The 26,431-nt window shown below is 44.0% G+C and overlaps 1 protein-coding gene and 1 long non-coding RNA gene across 3 annotated transcripts in view; one reads left to right on the top strand and one right to left on the bottom strand.

Annotated features, from left to right (window-relative positions):
- LOC111246667 (voltage-dependent calcium channel type A subunit alpha-1-like) overlaps positions 1-14,786 on the bottom strand; it is an 86,532-nt gene extending 71,746 nt beyond the window's left edge. Inside the window, exons 1-2 of the mRNA XM_086978132.1 lie at positions 13,473-14,786; positions 9,014-9,289 (exon numbers count right to left, since the gene is read on the bottom strand). The gene's annotated coding sequence lies outside the window, so the exon portion shown is untranslated. The remainder of the gene's footprint in view (positions 1-9,013; positions 9,290-13,472) is intronic.
- A 152-nt stretch (positions 14,787-14,938) lies between these two features.
- On the top strand, positions 14,939-26,397 carry LOC147758619 (uncharacterized). Of its 2 annotated transcripts, none has more exons than XR_015319568.1 (3): positions 14,939-15,369; positions 15,494-15,622; positions 23,431-26,397. It is a non-coding gene; the product is annotated as an uncharacterized LOC147758619 (long non-coding RNA). The 2 variants fall into 2 exon arrangements; XR_015319567.1 differs by having other exon boundaries at positions 14,940-15,369; positions 25,719-26,397.
- Positions 26,398-26,431: the final 34 nt, after the last annotated feature.

Below are 26,431 nucleotides of genomic sequence, written 5' to 3'. Positions count from 1 at the left end.
GTTCACAAAATAAAATCTAATCGAGTGTAGTTATTTCAAATGGATAATAACTTTACGCTTCGCCAGTTTTACCTCTTGCTAGAGTAAAGCCTATTGCAAACAAATGTGGGCCGAGCAATTTATAGAAACTTTAAAATCGAACCTAAGAGATGCTGTGCTTGCCGCCCAGTCGTTGACCTTTTGCCAATATTGCTGGTCCTGACTGTCCAACGGGTATAGACTTGCCTACATGTTAGGATCAGCATTTCTCGTAATATTGCCCTCCGTGAACACGCTCGATGTGACCTCCCATAAGCCTTGTAAAAGCATGTGGCCATCATATGGATATGCATGGAGGCATGCACCACTGATAGTACTTCATAGAGAGTATTTATGTATCCTAATAATAGGATTACTGCTACAGTGCTCTATTATGCCATCGACGCATAAATGACACCTACATACGCTAGGTACTAGCATGCGAGCATTTAGGTCTGCCTAGCTCTGCTAGAGATACAGTACTATAAAAATGAGTTACATGCGACCAAGCAATCAAGGTCAGCTTCTGCTAGCCGCCCATCCCACGCCTGTGTCGCTGCAAAAAGGTTACGTCGAAGGTTCCAAATAGGGGCGCCCTTGGACGAAACGAGGAAGTAGATTCGGTTACACACAAAGAGGTATTAGTAACAGCGACATCCATACCAGTAGCACAAATTACAGTCCTCAGGACAATCACTAGAATTTTCGATCCGTCATCGTGCGTTAGCAGAGGCCAGCATTTCGTGTGCGGGCAACTAATGATTTATTATTTGAAAAAATCGTAGATCTCAGAGCAGAGTAAAGCGGGAGCAGGAAAAACAGGAAAAGTGACGAAGTGACTTTTTGTTAGTATGGGGGAAAACAAGAGGGAGGAGAATGACGGTATGAGGCTAAGCAGCCTATAGATTGGCTAGCGTCGGAAATCTCGAAAAGTTGAATCCATCTTTGGAGTCGTACAGCTAAACCCACTCAACCGGCACACAGCAGCATTCTCAGCAGAATCTAGTGCCGACAGCCAAACCCCGATTTACAGTCGTCTGCGCCTTCCACCATCGCCATCAGCCGTATATCTATCGTCACCAACTCCACTGCAGTTCCAAGAGGCTTGAGCTCGTTTTACGCGTGAGAGGACAAATTGCATTGTTCTTTTGTCTCACTCTCCCGAACGTGGCACGAAAGAAGGTTCGTCGGTTTTCTCTGGTCATACTTCTCTCATTCTGCGACCCTATCGCTTGGTTTCCTTAGGTGAGATGGCGAAATTTCCTTAAGAGAGATTCCGTTCGCACCCTGCCAATTTGTGAGAAGATAGGAACAAGCATAAAACTATTACATGCATTCAGTTCGAGCAGTGATAAAAGCAGAAGGAAAAGGTACCATCATACCTCAGCATACAACCTTCAAAGGTTATTGACTGTTGCGGTGAAGGCCTGCAATTATCGGCGTTGTTTATTTTTGCTTCTACGGCCGCTACTTCCATTCTTATCGTAACCGCAATGCGTTCACAAGGTCAGCTAGTCAAAGCAACGTGCGAAGCCAATGATAGACGGTCACGAGTACACTTAATAAAAGATAAGCCAGTATTCAGTCCCGCAATCTACAGAGAGGCAACGATACGTATTACTCACCGACCACAACCATGGCAAAATACACATTTAGATGCCTCAATTCTCATCCTCAGTTTCCATTTTGTTGAACCAATAACCTGCCTCCAGTTTGCTTTCTACCTATTGCCCCTTCATGCGCATTAAAAGTAGCGCAGATATGCGGGAGGGCATCCATACAACTGTCGCTCGTTACAATGAAGACTGCTCGTTCTGCTTTTCTAGACTTCCTTCACCACAGCAATTTATACCCTATTCGTTAATCGTACGCGTGATTGTAGCATAACCTAAATGAGGTAATTACGTCTAACTGGAGCCAAATATTTAAAAAAAAATGCTTTAGCTTTATAGCTTGTACCAGCACTAGTAATCTATCACTCTCTCAAACATTTTGCTCACTAGTCTCTCTCTCACTTTTTCTCTGCCAGACTGTATCTTCCGTTGTATACATAGTTGTTTTCATAGGCGTTGTTCGTTCTTGCAGTCCCTCCAGTTCACCACTACTCATTGTTTGTTTCAGTTCGATTAGTCGCGAGAAAACATTATTGCCCGGGCATGATCCCATCATGCCTAAAGTGCCTAGGGCTCTAATGCCCAAAAGCGCACAATTATACCTGGTGGTCGGTGAGCTAACGATCAATCGTTTAGCAAGCGTTTGCTAGGTCTGCTTGAGACTAAGCAGAAGTGACCAAAACCGTGAAGCAGGCCTAACAGTACGGTTGGTGCTGTCATAAACGCTAGCAGCGGCCTATGAAGGAAGGGCGATATAGGTCTGGGCTTTTTGAGGTAAGAACGGGGAAAAGTGTAGTTGGGTAGAAGTATGAAGAGTGTAGAGAGAAAGTGCACAGCGCCAGGCCACGTTTACCTGCCATAACAGTGCTTGGGTTTTGAAAAATAAAAAAGCGACGTCATTTGATTAACTGAATTCAAAACCGTAGAAAACGATGGAGTAAGATAATGGTACTGCTGCCCTACTTCACAGCGTTGTCTACGATGGGCGGCAAGAAACGTTGAGGCACGATGTTCAACTGGCAAGAAAAGATGATATGACGCGTTGGAAAACGTTGGCCGGTTAGGATGGGATTCGAGTAGACCCCACGCTATGCGTACTTTTTGGCTTTTTCTGGTATGTTATAAATTTGCTGTGTTGGCGGTAGCACAGAGCTGTACTGTAGCTGGCTCTCTACTGTCTTTTCTATCATGGAGATATTAAGTGAGCATCTATATTTCCTTTTATTCGCTCATCATCAACGAGCCTTTTGAGTTCTGTCAGACGATGCAGGAGCAGATCTGTCCTTCAAAGACTATACTAGTAGGACGAGATTTATACTTTCACCTTGTACAACCCTTTCCATGTTACTCTCCCAAAATTTACCCGGCTATGTTAACCAGCCACAACGATAGCGACTAACGGAATTTTAAACCATATAGCATCATAGTTCTTCCACACGCAAGTAAAATCGGCGAGCTCAACAACCGTCAACCCTAAGCGACTCGATGCACGAACGGTTGCCTCAGCGTGTGTCACGGGTGGCGCAGCAATCGATAACGAGCTCGTAGTCCTTCTGCTAATTGAATAAAAGGTCAAGCTTCAAAAGACCTTCACCCATCAATTTTATCTGCCCGACTGGCTGTCGCTAGGAAAGTACGTTATGTGGTAAAAAAAAAAAAGAAAAGTGAGTGTTGGTCAGTATTCTCATATCCAACTAAGTGGAAAGAATTTGAGCGTTTAAAAATATTTTGCTAAGCGGAAAAAGGAGAAAATGCGCAACACAATCGTTTTTGGTGAATTTATCTACTGCAAGGATACAACATATCCACTTTAGGTCTTCGATTGAACATTTCCCTTGTAAAACTGTAGCCGGTAGTAATTTAGTAGGTCTATCTGATATCTCGGTTTTGTTCTTGTTGATTAAACCGTGCTATTTATCGATAGACGGCTATACAATCTGAAATATTTTAGACACCATGAAACCACCAAAGACAGGTGCATATACCTCACCGTTGAACAAATCCTATTTGCCCATATGATGATGTAAAGCACAACTGATTTTTCATGTATGAAACGATAATTAGCTTCCCTGTGAGCCATATACGCCTATTTTGGACCGGAGATCTCGTACCGCATTTTACAAATGAGTACATTCAGAAAATGTTTTGTTGTTTCAATATCATATTCAGCCATAATTAGTTGCATATAGTAGGGGAATTGAAAGAGATCTTGCTTAAAGGAAGAGATGATACCAATAAAGGCAGCTGAGTGGAATACAGCCTCGTGTCGATTTAAATTTGCGCGCTCATCGAGAGATACAAGGTATGGAAGTTTTGAAGAGACAAAACATGCTGCAGTGAAAAATGATTAATTGCCGATACCCAGCAGCAGAGCGCGCATGAATAAGCAGTGATTAGTGAATTTTATTCCACCTCTTCGTAGTAACCTTCTTCGTCTCCCTGAATAACGATATCTGAGCGGGCAAAGACGTCAAAGCTATTAACCCGATGTTTACATACAAATGAAGACCAAAGTAGCGCCGTCAATGCGACGCTAGATGCAGACTATCGGTGGCAGACGACGCGACGAATTAAAAGGCCACAACGGGCAAAGGACCTATATAAACAATATACACGGAAGTCAAGTGGATCGTGCTGAAAAACAAATAATGAACTTGAGTTAAATGCACAGCATGTGAAACTGGCTAAAATAATATACTAATTTTTGTAATGGTAATGGAATACACGGGACTGTAGCAACTTCTATATGCTATTAGGTTACTATATTGTAGAGCCGACTTGTAACAGTAGACGCATTTCTTTAATACGTTAACAATATTAACGTTTTTTGTCTTAGTAAACGCCACACTAAGTGAGTAGGTAAATGCTTCACTTATTAGGTTTTGGTGTATTATTTATATTTATTTGCGCCCAGCGTAAAGGCGCCAATACAACACCGGGAGCCGGGTACTAGCCTTATCTCAATCGTCGACGATTCGTCGGTAAAGACGCCCTACGTACCGTACAAACAACGTCTTCATGCAAAACAAACTCGCCAACTACAAGCAAAAATATATACATCGCCTCTGTATGCGTTTGCATAAGAATCATCGGCGTTTGTTAGAGACGCTCGACCTTGATACGCATTAAACTCGACATCAAGCAACTTCAGCGTCTGCCTATAAGTCTCAAGCCTGCGCGTCTTTGTAAGTTCATGAAGATGAACGGTCGGCGAAGCCGCTGATGCAGAGGCGATAATACTAAAGCAATGGGCCCTCCCATGCTCGCACAGACAAACCTACACAGACACACATAGAGGGCATACACGTGTACAAGCTTACCACTGTCAACACTATGCACCCTTTCAGATGAGAGCTAATAGAGCAGTCGTTTCCCGGTTATTGCTGGCTTGCTGAGTACGTATTTATTCTACACACCCAATATGTCGCAAAGCTGCTCAAGTCACGCAAGCCGTAAGCTTTGCTTGGAAAAGCGAAGCAGCTCTCTTTTTGTTCTTCTTCTCTTCGATGATACTCTCCTCTTCAAGTCTTTTGGCCGGCTCGAATCGGCCTCCTCCTTCATCGCCGCCACCACCTTCAGCGGTAATGATGGTGCAAGATGTCCGTTCCCGTACATTCGTTCGCTCGCCTCCTTGAGGCCCATCCTATTACCAGTACCCCGAGTCCGGGGTGCTGGGGTATGGACCCGCGCGCTAAACTATACATGAATACAGCCATGTATCGTTTGACGCAATTATCCGCGTCTGCTACGGCTGCCCTCGATAGCCTAGCACGGCTGGCTATATATATAAATATATATCTATCAAGAAAAGGTAGCTTCTTTGACATTTTCCTAGCACTCAGCTGTAAGTTACTGTTTGACTTGTTGGCCGGCAAGCAATATAAACCGGGGTGGCGGCTCGATTGAAATAGTTTTCCCGCTAACCCGCCTCGCTGCCTAGCGGTCCTTTCTATGAAACAGACTTCTTTCGTAACTTGTCCTGTGTTCCTCTCGAATCTGTTTAGTCGATATTGGTGATTGACTAGGCTGGGCACTTCCTCTGCGCTCCGCGGAGGTCTTGTTTATAATATTACGTTTTGCCGGAAGTGCTAGAGAGATGTGAAAAATCTCCGTACGACTGTTCCCATAGAATACATCACCTCGCTCTATTCACAGCGCCTTTTCTGGGAATGTTTTGCTATATCAGAGGCATCGTACTGGAATCCTGCAACGAAGCTCCAAACAAGATATTCTCAAGGAAGTGTAACACTACTAAACGCCAATCTTCGTACTGATACATCTACGTGCGGCGCACACATTATATATAGATACGGACGCTTATATGCAAAAAAGAAAAGCTTGACGAGGAAGATAGAGACAGTGGACTGAATCAATTAAGCCGAGGCATCATTAAAGATTATGCCTGACTCTTCAGAACAATGAAATAATGAAACCAGGCAGATTTCGCTTGCTTTGAAACGAGTGAGATTCATACCGCATTCATTTACTAATTTTTATTGTGTACTTCATATAGGTCGTCTATCCGTACCCTGTTAACTTATCCATCAGTAAGGAAATACTTATGCAAGCCGAGTTTTCGTACAAACGTCGTGATCTTTTTCAACCAGAGCACTTCGCCCATCTTTTTCTCTCTCACTCCTGTACGCCGAGCAGCCTCACAACAACTTTTTCTTCTGTTCCTTTCTATTCGAAGAACAAAAAGAAACCGAGTGGACGGAAAAGTGCGCTTATATATTTAATGGAAATGGTGGTTCGTAAACGGTGTCAGTCGCTCATGGCTGCAGTAGAGACACCGCCAACTGCCCTCCTTTTACTTTTCTTCATGACCGTACGCCACCTACCTTTTTATCATCGCATCCCGTTACTGCACGCCTGTTCCCGCTAAGACGAGTCTTGCTTGTCCGTGGCGCTAGTGCAATGCGTTACATGCACGAAACGGTGCCAACGGAGAACGAGGAAAGAGAGCTTAACTAGTGAGAAAGAGGGAGCGACAGAAACTCTGGGACCGATGAACGTTGACTTTGATAATGATCTGGGGATCCTGTTTTTAAGGAAGTCCGCTTGTTCTAGAGCCGGTTGGCTGTACACACATAGGCAGATAGGGGCAGCAATGGCGTGGCTACTCCGGCCACTCCACCTTTGTCCTGGCTGTGGTTGTAGTCGTAACGCGACTCGCTGCGAACGGCCATTCCCGTTACCTGTTTACGCAGCGCATCAAGAAGCGATGGATTTTCACCTATACAGTAAACGTAATAAGTAGCAAACATAGATAAAAAAGATCTACTTGCTTCCTGTACCACGAACTTCTACAGCCGAGTGCACCATATCTGCTTTGCCACTTGATTTTTTGTCCCGAGCTAACTCCCATGCCCTATTCACAACGAAGGATTTGGCTAGCGAGGCAATTTCTTGAGCTTACGACAAACTCTGCCGTTGGAGACATAGAGTATGACAAGAATCTGAGGCAACTATACGGCATTCGAAGAGCGCCACCTCTTCCCGTTGATCTTCTTCGTTGAGCCTACGGGCAATTATGTCATAAACCGTTCCGCGCTATTAAAAACGTACTCTAACTAAAAGCAAAGTTCTATTATGCCACTATTTCTGCTGCTCCATCATTTCCAGTCCCTCGTTAGCTAATAGAGCTTCTTAAACTTTGCCAACTGTATTAATCTATGCATTACGTGTACATTTACTCCAGCTAGTCGTGTCACATGTTCAGACTCGTCGCATTTGCTAAGAACTTGTGCTAGGGTATGCTTTTGTTTGTTGAGTTGCTATTGACGAAAAATTAGACGGGTGCACATACCTAAAAAAAACTACTATTTTAAAATGATGAAGCTAGCGTCTATAGCTATGGCGATTTCTAGCAATCTCTTTTGTAGTGTTTATGGAGTCACCTTATTCTGTACTATATTTAGGCTGGTATCAATATTTTGCTTTGCGTCGTTTTACATTTGACAGTATTAACCTACCTACGGATAGAGTACATTACATCTACATAGTATCGCGATGTTCTTTCGTGTTCTCTTATGTTACAATGTGCCAGTGAAGCGGGCCAGTTGTGCTGGCAGTTGTCTCTTGAATAGAAAAAAAACGAAATTAATTCCGTCGTTCTATTGGAACTTTTGCATTTTCACAAGATGTGGCGTGTATGGTCTCTCCATTTCCCTAAATCGAAAAATATCATCTCATGCTTGCTTCTTAGCTGTACCTAGCTCCTGCAGCGTTCATATGCATACTCTTCTCCATGGAATTACTTCTTCGGAGTTTTCGTAAAGAATTTTGGCTTTGAAGCAAAGTGATGGGCGAATTAGAATCAGATGAAATAAAGTTCTTGTAAATGAGAACGTTGGTGCGAGCACAAACAGGCTGACAGATTGAAGCTGAACGGCTCTGGCTTGGCTGGGAGGGGAACTCATCCTATCTTAGTATGCCCCTTTCGGGGGCTCGCGCGTTCACGATGATTGCTCTAATTTCAGATGAGAGCTGTGCAGTTGCATACTGGTCACTTTGCTTTTAATCGAGGAAACAGATGACAATATCTATGAGAAAGTTCGCTGAAAAAAGAAATTAGAATATTGTTTTTTGCTCTTATAGACCCGGAGGCATTGATTCAAACACAGAAAAATCAAAAGAGAGAACAAGAGACGGGGACAGCAAGAAGATATTAACTCGAAGATGTCTTACACGCTCGTGACGCCTGGTAATGCTACCCGCATTCGTTCGTTTCTCTGTCTTCATTTTCCGTACAGGCCTTTCGCGTGTGGCAAGTACCTGACAGGTGGGTAGCGGCTAATTTACGCAAAAAATCAACCGTTTCGTCATCATAAACTGGGGCAACAATAGTAACGGTAAGTCTTGTGTTTTTGCCCATTGTTTCCTTGAACAAGTTCTCTCTTCTTTTTCCAGCTATCTCTAGCACGTTCTTTCCGTCGCTCCTTCCTTCTGTATCAATGTCACGTCTCCACTGGGCCCGTATCACCATTATTTGACGCCCAGTGCTGCTTTTCTAGCCAGTATTATGACGGCAGAGCCACTTGTGCTTGAACAGGATATCTATGTACAGGAGTAAGTAGTAAAGGAAACATCCGAAGGGATGGATATCACACAAAGTGTATCATATTATTTTATCTGACCTTCGTCTGCCCGACTCCTTTCTTTTTCCTTTAATTGCGTTCGCGCTTTTTTCTCCTATTCGAATCGAGTTACCAGCATAGGAGTATAGTGTCTGTTTTCCCAACCTCGTATTCTATTCATGATGCTTCTCGGCAAAAACGAGGTAGAACCTTTAAAAAAAAATTAATAAATGCGTCAGCGTCGACGCTTTTCCACTATTCAACAGCAATGGTAGGAAGGAAGGGGTTTCACCCGCTACTTACCACTGTACTTCTTGCTCACTGAGGTGTCGTTTTATTATCTCCTTGTTTTTTTGTTTATTATCATCCTTGTATCGTCGCTTTGCCGCTTACTTCTTGCTGTCGATGGCCTCTATCAGTCCTTACAGCTGAACTCCCAGGCTGAGCCCTTTTTTCCTTCTAACTCCTAGCGTATAGCAAAGCTGCCCAAGAATGAATGCTCTGATGTTTGCGCCTCTTTTCTAATCATTCAGACAGTACTCAGGTCCTTACAATTCGTGCTGATGGTTCTTCGTTTACCTTGTGGAGGGAAAACCGTGTACGGTAGAAAATATGGGATGGTTAATATGTCGCATGAACTGGACTGATCCACCGAGTTGACCGACTGACTAAGATACAAATTGACTAGATAAACTACTAACTAACCGTTCATGTAAGCTGCATTCGTTTTCGAGTGTATCCCACACCCATTCTGTCATACTCTATATGTGATGAACACAATTGAATTCCCACACTTTTCGTCATTGATTGGGTTTACTTGCAGTAATTTTTTTCGTTGCTGACAGCTGACCTGCAAGCTAGATGTCTCTGGAGTAGGCATACGATAAAGAGACCTTCAACAAAAAGAATACGATAGCCCGAAGCTGCCGTTGTAGCCTAGGTGTTAGGCTCACGGTCAGCTGATAGAGTAGCGAGGTAGTGGCATAAACTAGAGGGCAAAACATCTATCCATAGAAAAGGATAACTAATACTGCCATTGCTCGTGAAACAAGACAGATAAAAATAAAGCAAATGAGTAGACGCGCAGACAAGGAGCGGCATAAGTTATATAAGGATCCCCCCTTGCCACCACCACAGGCACTATCGTTGGCATACTACGGCGATGGTCACCGTCGCTGTAATCAGACAGGAAACGTTATCTGTTAGACGTCTGCGTGAGTTCAGCTGTAAGCCACATTGCGGTTGTTCTGGTTGAGAAAAGCAAGTGAAGATTATCATGTGAATTGTCAGTAGCCACCATTGGGTAGGGCCGTCTATGTAGAAATGACAAAACTGGATAATTCATAGGAGTAGGTATAAAATAGCCTTAAGTTAGCCGGTCAGGCTTAAAAACTGGAATCACAAAAAACGGAACGTAGAATCGGAAATGAGGCAGGATACCGCACGAAAGGGTTCAGAAACGACAAACAGTCGATTGAGTGCACACGAATCATTCTCGTCTGCCTCTGTGTAAACTCACTGCAAGTGGGGATACCGTACAATGGCTGAGGCAGAATGGAAGTCCGAGAAGTGAGTAAAAGAGATTGCCTAGGAATGAAAAAAGTGGTAAATGTACCCATATTTAAGAACATAAATATAACTATTACGCTAGGGTGCCGCCAAGTACGCGTTCTTTGACATAGTGTACAAATGAGACTGCAACGCGCCTTGCATTAACCTAATTCTTATTTCTCGACCTAAACATCTCCAGAAAGAAAAAAGAAATATGCAAAAAGCAAACTTGCTATCCTCTCAACTCGTACCCATTCGTGCCAAGCATGCAAAAGTTCGAGTTACCAAAAGAGTTTCCACTAGACTTTCGCAAGTAATATAATGAGCAGTAGAAACGAAAATACGGGCGCATTAAGGTAAGGCGATCGTGCAACACAGTCCCTTATGCGAGGTAAGAACAGAATCACGGTATCAAGGCATGCATATTTTTTCGTGTCTCTTGCTCATCTCTTTTCTCGCTCAGCTGTGCCGTCAATTACACTCAGCCAAGAATTCATGGTCGAATAGGAGTCTCAACGCTCACGACGTTTACGGTGACCTTACTCGCATAGTAATCAGAAAGAGAAACTCGGTCAAAGCTTTGCCTATTTGGTTGAGGAGCGTTTCCGAGTTCCGACAAGCGAGTGCAGACATAATTTCGTCTGTTAGGCCCCACCCCGTCCCACCGGATGATGAAGGGGAGGGGCCAACATGGGGCTGGCTAACTTGGTCACTTCTGGGCGGCGTAGGATTCGAAGTTCCGTTAACCTGGACGTCGTCAACGTGAATGGTGCGATCGGTGTATAGCGGTGGCCGCTACAAATCGACTAAGGAAGAGAGAAGGATTTAGGCGGCCCACTGCTCATCGGGTAGAAAGCAAGCGGGTCACGCCGCCTAGCTGATGCCTCAGCGCAGTTAGAAAAAGGATGGACGATCTGAAAATCGAAGGACTGTAGGGAGGAAGACAAGTCAATAGCCAGCGAGCATCTAGCAAAAAGAGTAACGAACAGCCTTACGCTGCTCTAAACTCAAACTCAGTAATAGGATAGGATAGCATAGGGCGCTCAGTACTGAGGGTTCCGCCAGAAAACCGCTTGCTGTATGAACCCCTGTCGTGTATATTCGCGGGCCGGTTGCTACGGTTACATGTCGCTGGATGGATTGACCGCGACTTTACTGTGAATGTCAAACGATACACACGTACAGCGGACCAGCGATAGGTCATCCACCACCCTGCCGCTGTTGCTAGTGCTGTCTGCACTAGGAGCTACCGGGTTCGCTAACCACTTGCCCTTTAGGCCTGAATTCATTGATGTGCGCGCGTTGCGACTTTACAATTTATCGCTGTAATCAAAGCCAATAGAGCAGCGAAGAACAAAACGTATTGGTTCGTCGTACCGATTCGCATCGGACGTCATCCAACTTATTTAACACTTTAAGGTTAGACTAATAGCTTAGCCTGTTAGCTACCAGACAGGTTGTCTAGTGAACATGACGATTGGAAGCTGCCTCGCCAAATCGCGCAGCCTTTTAGGCAGTCGACCACAACAACTAAAGAATAGGTAAGCTCTGTGAGAGTGAAACTTCGCTGAATCCCGTTTAAATCTTAGTTAACGCGCTTACCTTAAATCAAGCCAGCTGTTCTGGTTATTGCGTAACAGTAAAAACAACTATTATATTCAAAGATATGGGGTAGGGACATTTGACGATGGCAAGGATGACGATGACTGCCGTGGCTTTAGCGGTGATGGCGGCGCTCAGCGGTGGACGATGGACCACGACAATGACACGCCCGAACGGCGCTGCAAACACAAGGAAGCAACTACTACTACCACTAAATGGAAGGAACCTAGGATTCAGTATAGCAGGAACTGGTGAGGCCACAGCCTCTATCGTGATGGGTTACACTCAGAGTTGATACAGGTACATGAGTTAGCGAGAGCCGTCAACACTGCTGTACAGGACGAATCACGTATGGAGAGGTAAAAACGTGTCTACCCAAGGCAAGTAGGCAAAAGGCGAGCATGCACGCATACTAACGTGCCGTATATCAGTACAGTTTCATGTTTGCAAGCACACGCCTAACATCATAGACAAAGTCGTGAAACACGTGGTCTCCAATGAAACATGCCATACAGATTATACGAGTAGAATACATATTATAGAGTCAGATTTTAAAGTCACTGCTTCGGCAACAGCGGGCTGCAACGGCTCCACTAATACAGTAGACCAGTTCCAAGCACGTAAAGTTCTGCCTGTTTCTGCTATTCCTCGTTGCCGCTATGTTTTTACTCCACTGGCCAGCCCAAAAATATATTTACTTAGTTGTGCACCCGGTCGGCTACTTTCCCTTCTTCTCTGTCCTTTCGTTCTTTTTTCTGAATTCTAACTTTGTAGTGAAAGTAAAGGCGACTAGAAGTTCAGAAGAAGTTGATCAGACATGCTACGCATAGGCAGTCAAAAAGCGAACAGCACACGCAACGGAATGGTCATGGTTTTGAAGGAACGACAGTAAGTCATTGGAAGACGAAGAAGGGAAGGAAAGAACAAAGGGCGAGCAAGGGAACGTACGAAAAACGAGCACAGGCCGAAACGGGGCAATGGAAAAATACTCGAAATTCGGGGACCATCATACCCGCTTTCAATCCCTGGTCGGCTGGTGAACTCCGATCACTCAACTCAGTGAAGGCAGCGACGCGCCACGAAAAGTGCTGAAGCGGCCTGCTGCTTTTTTTTTTTACTTCTTGACCGTCGGCGCAAACGTAAAAAAGGAGTAGCAGGTCGGAAGGGGTCGCAAGAAGTGATGCGGCGTAGGAGTTACGTGGGTTAGCGATGAGTACAAGAAGATGGCGAGTCGGGCAGAAGGATCGAAGATGGATCGCATCTCATTACCGTCCGCTAGTTTAATTTTCTAGCCAAATATCTGAGGATATCGCAGTATCACTACTGCTGTGACGAAACCAGAGAAGAAAATAGTCTTTACGTTACCTTTCTATGACCCGTCATCTAGTTAGCCAGCGACGCTTGCCATAGTCCGTTATAATTGGCATTGGCGGCAGAGAGGCTGCTGTGCCAGTCTCCGTGACATGCCCGACAATAACGCCTGTTGAGGGCGGGAAAAACTACGCGTCTATTCGTTTGTCCGCAGCCCGTCATATAGTAAATATCTGCATAGTTGTTGCACGTGTTTTACTTTGGAGAGATTGTTGCGAGCGTACCATTATGATCTTACCGTTAAATGTGGCCCGACAGAAAAGCGACGAAGTGCTATACGGCGTCGTTGCTATAATTGTCATTGACCGTGTACGTGTGTTCACTTATAGAGTGCAGTTAATAGTAATCGCAACGATATTTTTGTCCGTTTCTCTTATCCGCTGTCGTTTCCTTCCTCGCTAACTGGCCGTATCCATTTTCCGTCACGAGCGATAGCTCAATACCAGAAGTAAGGGGTAGGGCCCTACAATAGGCCAATAGTTGTTGTCTAGCAGAAGCAGCAACTGTAATAGTAATCGCGGACTTTCACGAACACACTAAACACGTGTCCGGCAAGAGAAACAGTACACTTGTATTTATGTTTGATTTGTGTGAATATATCCTGTGCATATTCTGTATTCTATCCGCGTGAAAGGAAAAACATCTAAACTTTCCCTGCGTCTTCGTCGTCATCATTGTTGTTGTTTAACAAGACTCACCAATAATCGGCACACTAATAAAAGCCAAAAAGAACGGAACGCATTTCCTGTTATTGACGCATTTCGTTGATGCAACGTAATCCAAAAAACGGCACAACGGTAACACAACAGCATTGACAAAGGGGCGACACTGCTCACCGACATCACCGTCATCACCACCTCGATAGGGGCGTTTATGATTCATTGCCATAGTCGTATTCCCTAAATTGCTGTTCTCCATGGCATCAGGTAAAAAGAACGGTGATGATTCAACATTAACGCTGCTCTTGTTTCTAAAGAAGATGCTCGCAGCGGCACTGTAGGTATCCATATCACTTCATGAAGTTCGTCGGTGAGTTTACGATGATTTTTTTAGGATAAATTTTAAAAAGGACACTAAACAATTTTCATCCATTGCTTATGCTGTTGCACGCAGCTATATTCCATACACCGGCACACTACTTAGACGATACTGATATAACTGTATACATGGCTGTTGCCGCCGCTTTGCCTTTTACTGTGAATCTATTTGCATGAATTCGATAAGGCTTAAGTGATTTACGTCTGATTCGCTTGCGTTCTGAACGCGGATTTGCTCAGGCTCGAATCTACCTAGGACGAATCGACCGGTCGCAACTTTTTCCTAGCAAAGCTGAGGTAAGCTACGTTCAGATACGACTTATAAGTATACAAATAGTGATCTTCGAGTTGAAGTAATAGTATTAGAAGTAGCAAGAAGTCTCGAAAACAACATTAGCATCTGTAACAACCAGTGCCCATCGCACGCGACTCTCGCCGATTTGCACATGAGAAACAAACAGCGTCTTAGCGTCGCTGCGTAACGTAGCATTGTCAACTATTTGTACTGTTGTTGAAGTCGTTGGAAGAGAGAGACTAGCGCTTGATGTGGCGGGGCAAGCTAACAGGGGTAGCTAGCGCTCGCCCTCAACGCCCTTCCTCAACGAGTATCATGCCTCTCCCAAAGGAAAGGGAACGACCCGTTCATGGCAACCCGCGTTGAGACGAGTTTCCATTAGCTTTGGCTGCCCGCTCCACACTTGTTGCTGGATCTCGAACACGCACACCCGCCCGCCCAACCGCCAACCGGCTTACCAATCCGTTTACCAGCCGCTTGTGCGTGAACCTGCCAATCGTGCGCCGACTGTTGGTTAACCGTTCATTCGTTAATCCCGGGATGGACCTTAAAACCCCACGTACATAACGTCGTTGGCCTGTTTCGAACAGTGATTGCGTTGACTAGATCAGGCTCCCTTATGGCCAGCAACCAACGCAGCTACTTTCCACAAAGCTCAACAAACGTGGATTGGCAAACGCCCATCACTGGATGGATGAAATTACTTAAATTTTACTATTACAACAAGTATATAACCTGTGCCACCACCAATTATACTAGGACAATAAACAAAAGAACTAAGCAGGACAAAAAGATTCGACACGGTAAGAGAATCTTGATTGTTCATCTTTCACATCAGGATTTCACATACATATCTATACAGTAAGAGAGAGAGAGAGCGAGAGAATTGTTATTTATTGGCGTTGATTACTTTTTCCTTTCTTTCAGGTCTGTTTGTGTGTTGACGCAAATATCGCAAACAGCAATAATAGCACATTAATGGCACGGTCTCAAGCAGCCAGGTGCAGGACAGAACGGACATTGTCATCTTTATATACAATAAAACTGTGGACCAAGGTAAAGAAGAAGCCCGCATAACGCCTCAATATTTGTTCATTTTACTACCGTTGTTTAGGCGGAAGACAAAGTCAAATTAAGCATTGTATAGGAAAGGCTGTCTCCGAGCGAGACTAGTGGCAGCGAGTTCTGGATGGAGCGGCAGCATCGTACCGCCCGAGCGATCGATAGACCGGGGGCATCCCGCACATTCCACCAAAGAAGGCCCATATAAATATGTCATTGGCCGGGCCGTTTCGCCAGCAATTTCCCGATTCTTCGAAGTTGTTTTTCCTGTAGTCTATAGGGCAGCGGATATCGGTAACGCACGACGGTCCGTGTTGGTCGTGACGATGACCATCACCGATGATCGCACAAAACTACGTTGCCTTGGTGCCAAGAGCCTGCAGTAGCAGCATTTGCCGTTGCTGCACTTTACCGTTCTCTGTTGCCCGTCACCGCCGTCTGAGGCTCGTTGGAAGATGCCGGGTCAGCAGTACTGCATTTGAGGTCGCTCCTAATACATCTCCAACGGACATCTCGCTTCCCTCTTGCCCCACCACTATGTGAAAGGGGTCAATGGCAGCGGCGTTAGTAGCAACGGTTATGGACACAGTTGTTCGAAGGGTGGCGGGCGGTCGTGCAGCCTGGTGCAAGACTAGTGGTACAGGATTCAAGAACAGCAGCGGTTGCTATGACCATGAGAGGACATGACATCCTGCTGCTACTGCCATTAGAGAAGATGACAGTCTAGCATAGTCAAGTCTAGTCGCTTGGCCCAACTAACTATGTGGGGCGATATGCAGGATCGAGCGAAACAGACAGCGCCGGCCTGGTGTGTGGCTTACACGTGACCGGAGATGCAGACTGTCGACATTCAGATATCGGTCGACACCCCTTGGGCGTGTCAGCCTAATAAGCAACGGCTTTCGATGAAACGGGATTGACTAGACCTAATATATTTATGATATTTTTGTCATTGCCATTTAAATTGTATCCACTGTGAAGGAATGAGAGAGGAACCGGTGTGAAAAGCTAGGCGGATGGCTGGCTAGATAGATAAGTTTCGGATGCGTGCATGCTTGGCTTAGCCTTGTGCAGATACACAAAAAAATAAAAAGTAATTGAACAGTTCGGGAATGTAATCGGCTACAAAATGATCCATAATCACCAACGTCCTCCAAAACGACTTGCCTTGGAGTTGCAAATACACTAGACGAAAGATAAAGACAATTTCATCTCTTTGACCCATTTACTCAGGCGATTTCACAACAATGATATTACGTGTTGTTGCACGTATCAGCTTCCAATGACGTAAACGACAGCGTGCAATAAATAGGTGTCTCTTTTCGTGCCGAGATCGCTGCACGTCAAGTAGAATCGTTATTTGTATACTCTTGACATTCTAAAAAGGACACTTCATTCTAGGTTGCATTAAAGAATTCAAGGTTAAAATTGTTATTCTAGGCCCCATCAGATACTTCGTCTTAGGTAGTACGTGATCTTGTCACGTACGGTTTGTACCGTCTTAGTTGAGACATTTTCTGATGATTTATTTGTTCCTAAGACTGTACGTGAACAAGAACAGATGCTTCAACGATAAGCGTCTGCATGCACTGGAAGTACCGACTCATTTAATGCACCCGCCGTTCACGTCGGTTACAGAAACCGTAACTTGCTTAATCCTTTATATTTCTTTTTTAACGTGTAAATAACCGCTCATCAAGCGATATTAGTAAGTGTTGACTCCATTTGCCTAAATAAACGCCATAAAAAAATCCTGCGGAATCAAATCTCGAGCTGATATCAAACCAGCAGCCCCAAACGTACAAGGGTTTAGAACGGCTAAAGATGCAAATCCCAAAAAAAAACAAACCGCTAGAACCTGTGTGGACGACCCAACCTTTAATCAATATTTTCTACTCTGAAACATCCGTTTATGCCCGCATTAGAAACCGGGATCATCAACAATTTGAAATTTTGGTGAATTTTTGAGCCCTTTAAGTTTAAACTTTAATAAGGAGTTTATGTTTTTGCCTCATGAAAATTTTTCCAGTTTTTTTTAGAAAATACGTAAAAACTGGCACTAAACTACATTGTCGATTTTTAGTAGAGGAAGAAATCTACGTGACGCTTCACTGCACGTGAAAAATCAAATAATAGCGAGGCTTCGATTAAATTCCAGTGATAACCTCAAGGCTGCAAATTTCATTATGTCCTCTTTAAATCGAGTTCTCATAGTACCGGTTCCGAATAAATGTATATGTGAAATTCCAAACGAAAACGCTTTCGATTTAATACGTGCATTCTAAATAAATCCTATATCTATATATACGAATTTTTAGCATTAGAAGGGTGGGATTATATAGTCGGCACCCTTTGTGGAGCATCTCTGTTAATGAACGCTTCACTATGCCTATTCAAACCCATGGTCGATGATAATTTCTTTGAATTGGCCAATACGTCGTAAGCCGACTCCTCATATAGGGCGATATGTGCAAATTTATATGCTCTTCCAAAATAGTAATAGTTGTAGACATATTTGCTGAGGGCCCAAAATGCTGGAAGATGAACTTATTATTGTAATGAAATCATTATGTAGAACGGAGTACTGATAGATGAGTCGACGGCTGACATCAGAAAACACTATTGAGAGCGGAATCTTCACTCGTTTGCTCAAGCACCTGCTGCGCTCTAGCTAGCCACTCTCTTAGTAGTTACAGCCAACAATTTGGCTGTCATGTCCTGTGCATCCATACTACCTGCATAATTTGTTTTTTTTTGTTACGGCTAAAAATTCGTCGTATAATAACCACGGTTAAACTTTTCTGTATGTAGTGCTACGAAGTCGATTGATCTATATAGTCATACTTCAGAAGGACTTGTGTAATGCGCAATCTGAGGTCAATGTTTCTGCCTAAACTATTGCCCGTCCTTGCCTCCACATCGTAGCAGAAGTCTGACAAGGAAGTGTTGTAGCGGGCTATAACTGAACAACAACGAATTGTTATTATTGATGTTGAGGGGCTTTTTTTTATATAGATACTGTTGTTGGCCCGGCCTCTCAAACGAAATGCAAACATCTTTGTATATAATAAAGCTCTGTCTTGGCAGCTTTTTGCAAAGTTTTCGGTAATGGCGTGCACGGTAGGCACCGTTCCATCGCGGCATATATCTATTTGGCTCGCTGGCTGGCGCGTATCCAACAGTAATGAAAGGTCCGCATCTAGGGCTTGCTTATCGTCATTCAAAAGCGCATTCTTAGCTGACGTCAGTCAATAGTTGGCAACGACGGCCTGCTTGCACAATCTTCTTGCGCTAGACCCTTGTCTGCCTTGGCCTCTAAACATGGAACTATGGGGTTAAAAGCGTGAGGTTTGGCTACAAAAATTTCACGAAACCTTTGAGTGGCTACCGAGTCCTTTCCCCCGCTGCAACTAATGCTTTCTGCTAAGCCAAATTCCAAGGCGCGACGCAGGAACCGGCAGCAGCGACGGCTAAAGCTCACATGTTCAGTATTATCGTTCCTCTGCTTGCATTGCCAACAACAACAACAGCCGTTAAATAATACTTCGCTTTCACAGGTTGCAAGCCCCCGGGCACACAAGAGCAGAAGCATAGCAAACATATAATATATAGAAAAGCGTTCCGGCCTACGCAATCAGACAATTCGCTTCTGCTGCTGGTGCTTGCAGCAACTGCGTCTGCATAATGGGAATAAAGCCAAAGTTCGCTCGTTTGTTTCTTCGGAGCTATCTTCATCAAAAACTGCTGCATCTCTACGTCCCATCGGCCTCTCAGACTGTCGTCGTACTATGCGCATCGCTCACGAGCCGTTGCTAGGCCATTTCCTTAAGAGAGATTTAATATAATTTGCCGCTGGAGGTGCGAACGCGAGCTGAAAAGTCTCGCAGCTGTCACAGGGCACCAGCGGCTAGGTCAGCTTATTCATTCTTTATCACACTTTTCTTGCCTTGGACATATTTTCCTTGCTCGCTCCCCTTTTTCTATTAGTAATTTCGCCTTTTTCCTACGCTAACTCATTCTAGACCGGAACGTTCGGGAAACGTTAATAGCAAAAGCACTGGTAATGTAAACGACTTGGCAGAACCTTTTTTTGATGGAGATGTACACATACATCGTTCTGTCCTTTATCTTACCCTATGATTCATTCGATTTCTCAGTTTGTGCAAGGAACCCCAACGAACGAGCCCTTTGTTAACCCGCAGCAGAAGATACGAACGATCGAAAGGTTATGAGTCGATTGGACCAATGTAGGCGGAAAGGTGCATCAGGAGACGAGGTGGCTACGTTCGTACAGACTCGTCTTTTTCTTACCAAGTAATAAACCGAGCAACAGATCGGTGCAACCCTGCCAATCATCGTAGAATCTGTTGGCAACAAAAGAATCTGCTGTTGCTACGCTATTGTTGTTGTTACTGTCACCTGAATTTTTGATTCGATCTACTGCTGCTTTTACCAACTTTGCAATTCTCACCTGTATAATTTATGCTGTTCGTACACGTACAAACACGTATGCCTGCCGAATAACGCTCTTGTCCTATGTGCGTGCACCGCGGATTGCGCGGAGGCTAATGATTCTGTGGAAACGGGCTGTAGAAGTAGCATTGTGCAATGTTATTTGTCCATATCACAATTTGAGAAGGTCTTGTTAGGGATAACAGACCACGACGATGCATCGGCGTCACCGACAAACAAACAAAACCCACCTAATACATTTAAAGGCAGAGCGATCAGTGGGTTCAGCTTCCAGCAACAATGGCAGAATTGTGGTCCTCGTTGCACTCGAAAAAGCGATGCCGGAGAAGGACACGACGCGTCGCGGTGTCAGAAAAGAGGGCATCGAGACGGGCGAAAGATCGGACGGTCGTAACTCAGTGTTGCTGCGCTTGCATCGGTAGCGAGAAAGATGACTACGCTTGCCCGTTGTACCCAAATTTCTTTTCCGAGATTCTGCCGTCTCGTCACGAATCGTTTACCGTTGCGCCTCCGTATATCCTTCTCGCTCATCCAATTTAATGAATGTGGCATGGAGGGGATATAATGGGGCCACACAATAGCTTCTACATGTGCCTCCAGACGAACACGTGATGCTTTTCGCAGTTCGTTTACTCGCTCCTTCCACACCTATGCATGGTATACAGAGATGCTTATATCTCGGTGACACTCGACGGTTCTTGAAGATAAAACCTTTATCCGTCTGTCGGCCTCAACTCTTTGCTACAGTTCTACTGTATGTGTATTATCATGTATGTGCGTGCTGATGCAAAAATCTAGCACCATATAGTGCGTTAAAAACGATTAGGAAGTCATAGCTTGACGCTACAAAACGTTACAAAGCGATACCCTGCCACATTTATGGGTCAGTTTGTGGCAAAGGAAATAAAGTATTTGTCGAGTTGGCTCTTCTTGTCCTTGTTATCAGTACTTTATATTTACGCTATCTCTGTGATCACTACTATGCGTTATATATTCGCATTAGTCATCGTATGCTCTACCAGAACCAAAGTCTTTCATGTTCTCTACGAGACAGTGGCCTTGCATGTTGATCAGATACAAACGTTTGCGGATGCGTACCACATTAATATGGTTGCATTTCTGTGTGACATTAACAAAGTGGGTCTTAGACTTATTGTGTTACTTGTTACAGTGGTACCGCCGCTATTGCAATGACGATTATAGCAGCTATTATCATGGGGGAAGATTCTTACTTCGGTGCCGGAACGAAAGCAGCTGTTAAAAAAAAGCTGGCTGGCAGACGATGCTGGGTCGGTTCGTTTATTAGGTTAGGAGCTTGAACAAGCTCGTTCCCGTGCGTAACGCACGCGCAAACCACAATGTGTGATTCCTTCACCAATGCTGCTTAGATAGTTAACACCTTGACGCGTCTGTTCTTAGTGCGAAAAAAACGATTACTTGTGATTCGCCGGATGTCAGAATGAACCGGGCCAAACAGGCCAAGATCCGGACGAGCTTCAAACTAGGAAAAATCGTACGCGCAAATCCCGCTGCCTTTAGGCTATGAGGCGATTTGGCTATGGACACCTAAAAGCAAGCCGTTGAAAATAGTGTTCCTATGCTATTAGAGTCTTGAAATAGCTTTCGAAAGGAGCGCGACTGTGGCGAAAGCTATGTAGATGTAGTTCTGAGGAATGAGAGCATTATCTCATAAGCGCGATGGATTTTTGTATAAAATAAGGGATATCTGAGAAGTGATCCTTGGCCGTAAATTTAGTAGGTTCTGTGTCGTTATTGCTGGTTGAAAAATTTTTATATTGAATCTTATTTATGCATTGTACACTGAAAACCCCCGCTTGAGAAAGAAGGAATAGCAATCGCGCTTCCTCACTTATCAGTAGAAATGCAGGCAAATTGTGGATAGAATGGCTTAGCGAACATTGAACCCATGCGCGATATCAGGCTGGCCTAATTTCCGCTATGCAGTTCTATATGAGACCATATTTTCCGCGCCCGATGCGTTAAACCAAAAGAGTAGGTGTAAAATCGCGCTATTAAAGTAACGACTCAGGCATATTGCCGACCGGCATGACTATCTTCTAATTGACCTCGTGCATTCCACCTATATTTGTTGTTACAATTTATATATGTCAAATGTTTGTGCGGCTCATTTGAAGAAATACCCTGCGTTTATGATATTTTTAAAGTGTGACACAACGGGCTCGTGAACGGGGACTTATCGCAGAGAACATCGCATTATATGGCTGTTCAGTGAAACTATTCGAACACGTTTTGAACTATAATGTATATCAGTGTATATTTACTGGTTCTATACAAACTTACTTGAATGTGTGTTTTCTTTTTGCGAAAGATGAGGCACGAATGTCCTGTTATTTGCTTGTTTCAATCAGACTCTAGAGGCATGGAACGGGCTAACACGAGTAGGACGGTACAAAGCACCTCCCATTACCAGCGCTGCTAGCAACGGATTATGACGGGGATAACCCAGCTAGAACTCTTGGGAGAATTACAGAAAGGTAGCAAAAATAGCTCCGCATTATCGTACACACATATCGTCTCCTGCAGTATTGAAAATCTATTCACTGTCAAGCAGTTAGATAAATAGCAGCCGCCTGCTAAATACCTTGGGGCTGAGTAAAAATGCAAATAACATGGCAAGATCAGACTGAATCCATATAAGAAATAGCCATTTCTCAATTTATTTAAATAATATTAGATTAAATAAAATAATATTATAATATATCGAGTGTTATCGCACCTTCATTGATGACGCTGCGGACATTATTACTTCTGTAGAAAGAAATTACGTCTGAATACGTTAATTAAGCAATCAGCGTCAACTTCAGACAACGGTCTGCACCACAAATGCGCATGACAGATTTTGGACCTTTCTGCATATACGCATAGGAAAACAAGTATATAGGACAATACCCAAATAGTGATCCGAATAGAAGAGGTTTCATATGTAAGCGCTCGCAAATAATTACTATTGTTACCCATACACTGCTCGCAGTTTATCTGTCGATAGGCCATTATCCTACAAACCGTGAACGTTTTTAACGGTGTTACTGTCGCTTTTACAGATTGTCTATTACACGTACGCAACTACAACTGGGTTGCATGTTGTCTACGTTGAACATACTACGCGTATTTACGAATGGCTTTTAAACGATGGAGTTATGCGTCCAGCGTGAAATATCTGCTCCTTCTTTCTTTCATAAGTCCATGAGGTTGATATTGATAAGTAAATTATATTTAAACTGTACTAAGACCCAGCAATAACAACTACTCAACAGTTTCCTTTGTTTTTATTGCAATGAATTTTTCAGGATTTTGAGAACCGCTCTCACCGAAATCAGATCGAGTCACGCTAGATAAGCATTGCTCCCCTGTTCCGCATCGTGCGTAAACAGCATTACTTAAACCCTTCTGAAACATAAAACAAACCTATTGTTTCAATTTTGTCGTAAGGCGCAAACAAACGATACTTCCAGTGTTTCCTGTTACGCTAAGAAAAATGCAAAAGATCGGTTGACGATAGTAGAATCGCATTGGAGCAACAGGCAAGATTAGTACTCGCCGCACGGACTTCGTTTGTCATACCAACGAACGAACCCAATCGCCAGAAGCCGCTACACATCGTCATCTGGGTCATAATACGACCTATAAAACCTAGACCCATTCAAGTAGAGCAGCATACACTTTGTGGGGGATACAGGTGAAAGAAGAAAAAAAGCGAATTAGGCAGCAAAAGATGGAGTTAAGATATTGGGTGAGTCAACAAACCAAGGGGCAGCTAGAAAAGTAAAGCCAAGGCAAACATCCGATTCATTGGGTAACTGTTACATAGTCAGCTGTCTATCGATCAGCCAACTAACTATAGCTGGTCATGCCCTCGTCAAATGACAGCTGGGGCGAGCAGTCGGTCAACGGGAATAATAGAGGAGGACTAGTAAAATGGGCAAAACAAGAGTAGAAATGCAGATGATTATTGCGTGGAAAAAGAGGCGAGAACAGGCATAGAGAAACGGTAGCGAAAGGAAGAGTGATTCGATCCAATCCTTTCACCATATCAGTACCACTGCCGCTGCTGTCAGTACAGCAGTTGTATACCACTGCGTACTTTGGTCGTTTTTGCTTCTCTTCCGATGAATTCTATTGCTTCATCTGTTACTACTGCTACAACTACAACGTACTATTGTGGTCGCGATTGTTACAAGAAATGGCCAACGCGGCTCGGGTTGACCGTTCCTGTTTCTGCTACTGTCTCTTTGATGCGCCGTCCAGGTCTGAAACTCATGGCCCTTTCCAATATTATTGTCGGCGCATGCAATTAACTTGAGCGATCCCTATTTTAAAGCCTCAATCCCCAGAGTCAAGATTTCATCGGAGCGCGTCTCAAGTTCGTGCCGGACCCTCTGCCGGCGTCCTGATGAATAGGATCGGGACAGAATGCGGATGGAACACCGAGAACAGAGCAAGAAAGGACACTGAAAAAAAAACAGGCAGAGTTGGATTTCGGTGCCAGTCGGCGAAGGTTTTGTGCGTAGGCTTTTAGGCTTGCTGTTACTGCCACTCTAGCTATCTGCGCTTCTTCGCGTTACTATTTCTGCTGTGTGGTAACGCCATCGTTCACTGGTGGGAAAAGAGAATGGAGACTGGGAAATAATAGCGAGTTGCAAAATCTGCGAAGAGGCCAGCTGGAGCCGGTCCAAAACTCGCCTGTTCCCTTTGCTGTTGCTACAACGATCCGTTTTTACGACTGAACCGTATTGTCGCTGCTGCCAAGACTGCTATAATTGACGGCCCGACAGTCCTGAGGCCAGCCAAGCCCGCTCTTTTTTGGTTTGTGACTATACCAGAAAAAGGTCGAGTCGGGTCAGCTTGTCTGGCAAGATTTTTGAGAAGCGGTAGAATTATACAAATTGTGTATTCTGGAGGGTGAAAAACTCAAAAGCAATTTCAGGGAATTGCGTCTGATGCCAGAATCATTCCGCTTTCCTTCTTCATGCTCGACCGAAGGTTCACTTCAAATGTTTCCGTCCCTTTTCGACATTCTTATCCTTCACTCAGTGTTCTTCTTCAATAATTCGTTCCCTGATAGTACTGCTGTTACCTTCGGGAAACTTTGCGACTTTTCTTTCGAGCAAATATAACATTCATCGATCAACTCAGTTGGCCAGACATTAGAATTTACCGCTAGTGCGGCTGTTACGGTCGTCACCAAGAACGTTGTCACATTTCACACGTTTGGATTGTTTTATTGGTGTGATTTGATTACAGAACTTCTTCTGTGTATATTGCTCCGTTTATTTTGATAACGCTGATTGCAGAACACCTTATTTCAGCTGTTTTGGTATCGAAGTTGAGTGAAGGCTAGTTTCGAGAGTCTGCGCTGCGTGTTAAATAAGAGCACGCTTCTACGCAAACTAGAAAGTATATGAAATGAAGGTTTTTCGAATAAGAATCACAAATAATTCTGTTTCTATCCATTAAGATAAGACGAGTGCTTCGTCAAAGCGATGCTATTTCTATTCCATCAATTGATCTTATAGAACAGCCTTAGTTATTCGTGCAGTGAATGGGTTGCTTGTTATCCGCCTATTACCTTTTGCAGGCCAGGAGAGAGAGAGATTCGACCGTCCTCAAACGGGAGAAAGTCAGCGCAGGGCCCTTTCGCTTCGTTCGTGCTTGCCAAACAGAACGATGGTGTTTATCGACGAAAGCATAATGTAAAATATGAAAAAGATCATGTTATTCCAACGGCGAGAGCAAGCTGTGATCAATGCGCTGACTGACAAAACTATTCTATTTTCGCTTTACTCCTAATATGCATGTACAGAGAAGCTGTGGACTGACGACTCGGATAGAAATTCTAAGCTGTGTCATGGAGCTACGTGGCTAGGTCGTTGAGCACAGATTCAATACCTCATTAACACAGCTATGACTGAGCTGGCTGTCAGAAGAACTGTTCGGTGCTCTGCAGTAGTCGACTCTGATCGCGTCTGAGCAACTCTGTTACCTAAACACAAGTGGAACCTTTTATTCATATCAAAAATCTACAGACTAGAGCAATTTAGAAGATTTCTAGTTTGATCCATTAGTACATTATCTCTATTTATTTACATTCGTTCGACGTTACAGGAGGCGGATTTACAACAAACAACAAAATGTATTCAACTACTTGAATCATAATTAAGACAAAAACAATGTTGTTCTGTGTTGACTAAGTCACTAGTAAATGAATGCGCCTGAACAAGCATGAATAAAAAATAGCAAAAATTAGGCATTATGATTTTAATATGGGTCTTACTTAACCTAAATAGCGCC

Source organism: Varroa destructor, unplaced genomic scaffold (assembly GCF_002443255.2).
Source record: "Varroa destructor unplaced genomic scaffold, Vdes_3.0 BEIS01000001.1, whole genome shotgun sequence".
NCBI classification, from domain to species: domain Eukaryota; kingdom Metazoa; phylum Arthropoda; class Arachnida; order Mesostigmata; family Varroidae; genus Varroa; species Varroa destructor.
Note: the sequence above shows the minus strand (reverse complement) of the source record. Positions and strands in the feature narration are given on the sequence as shown.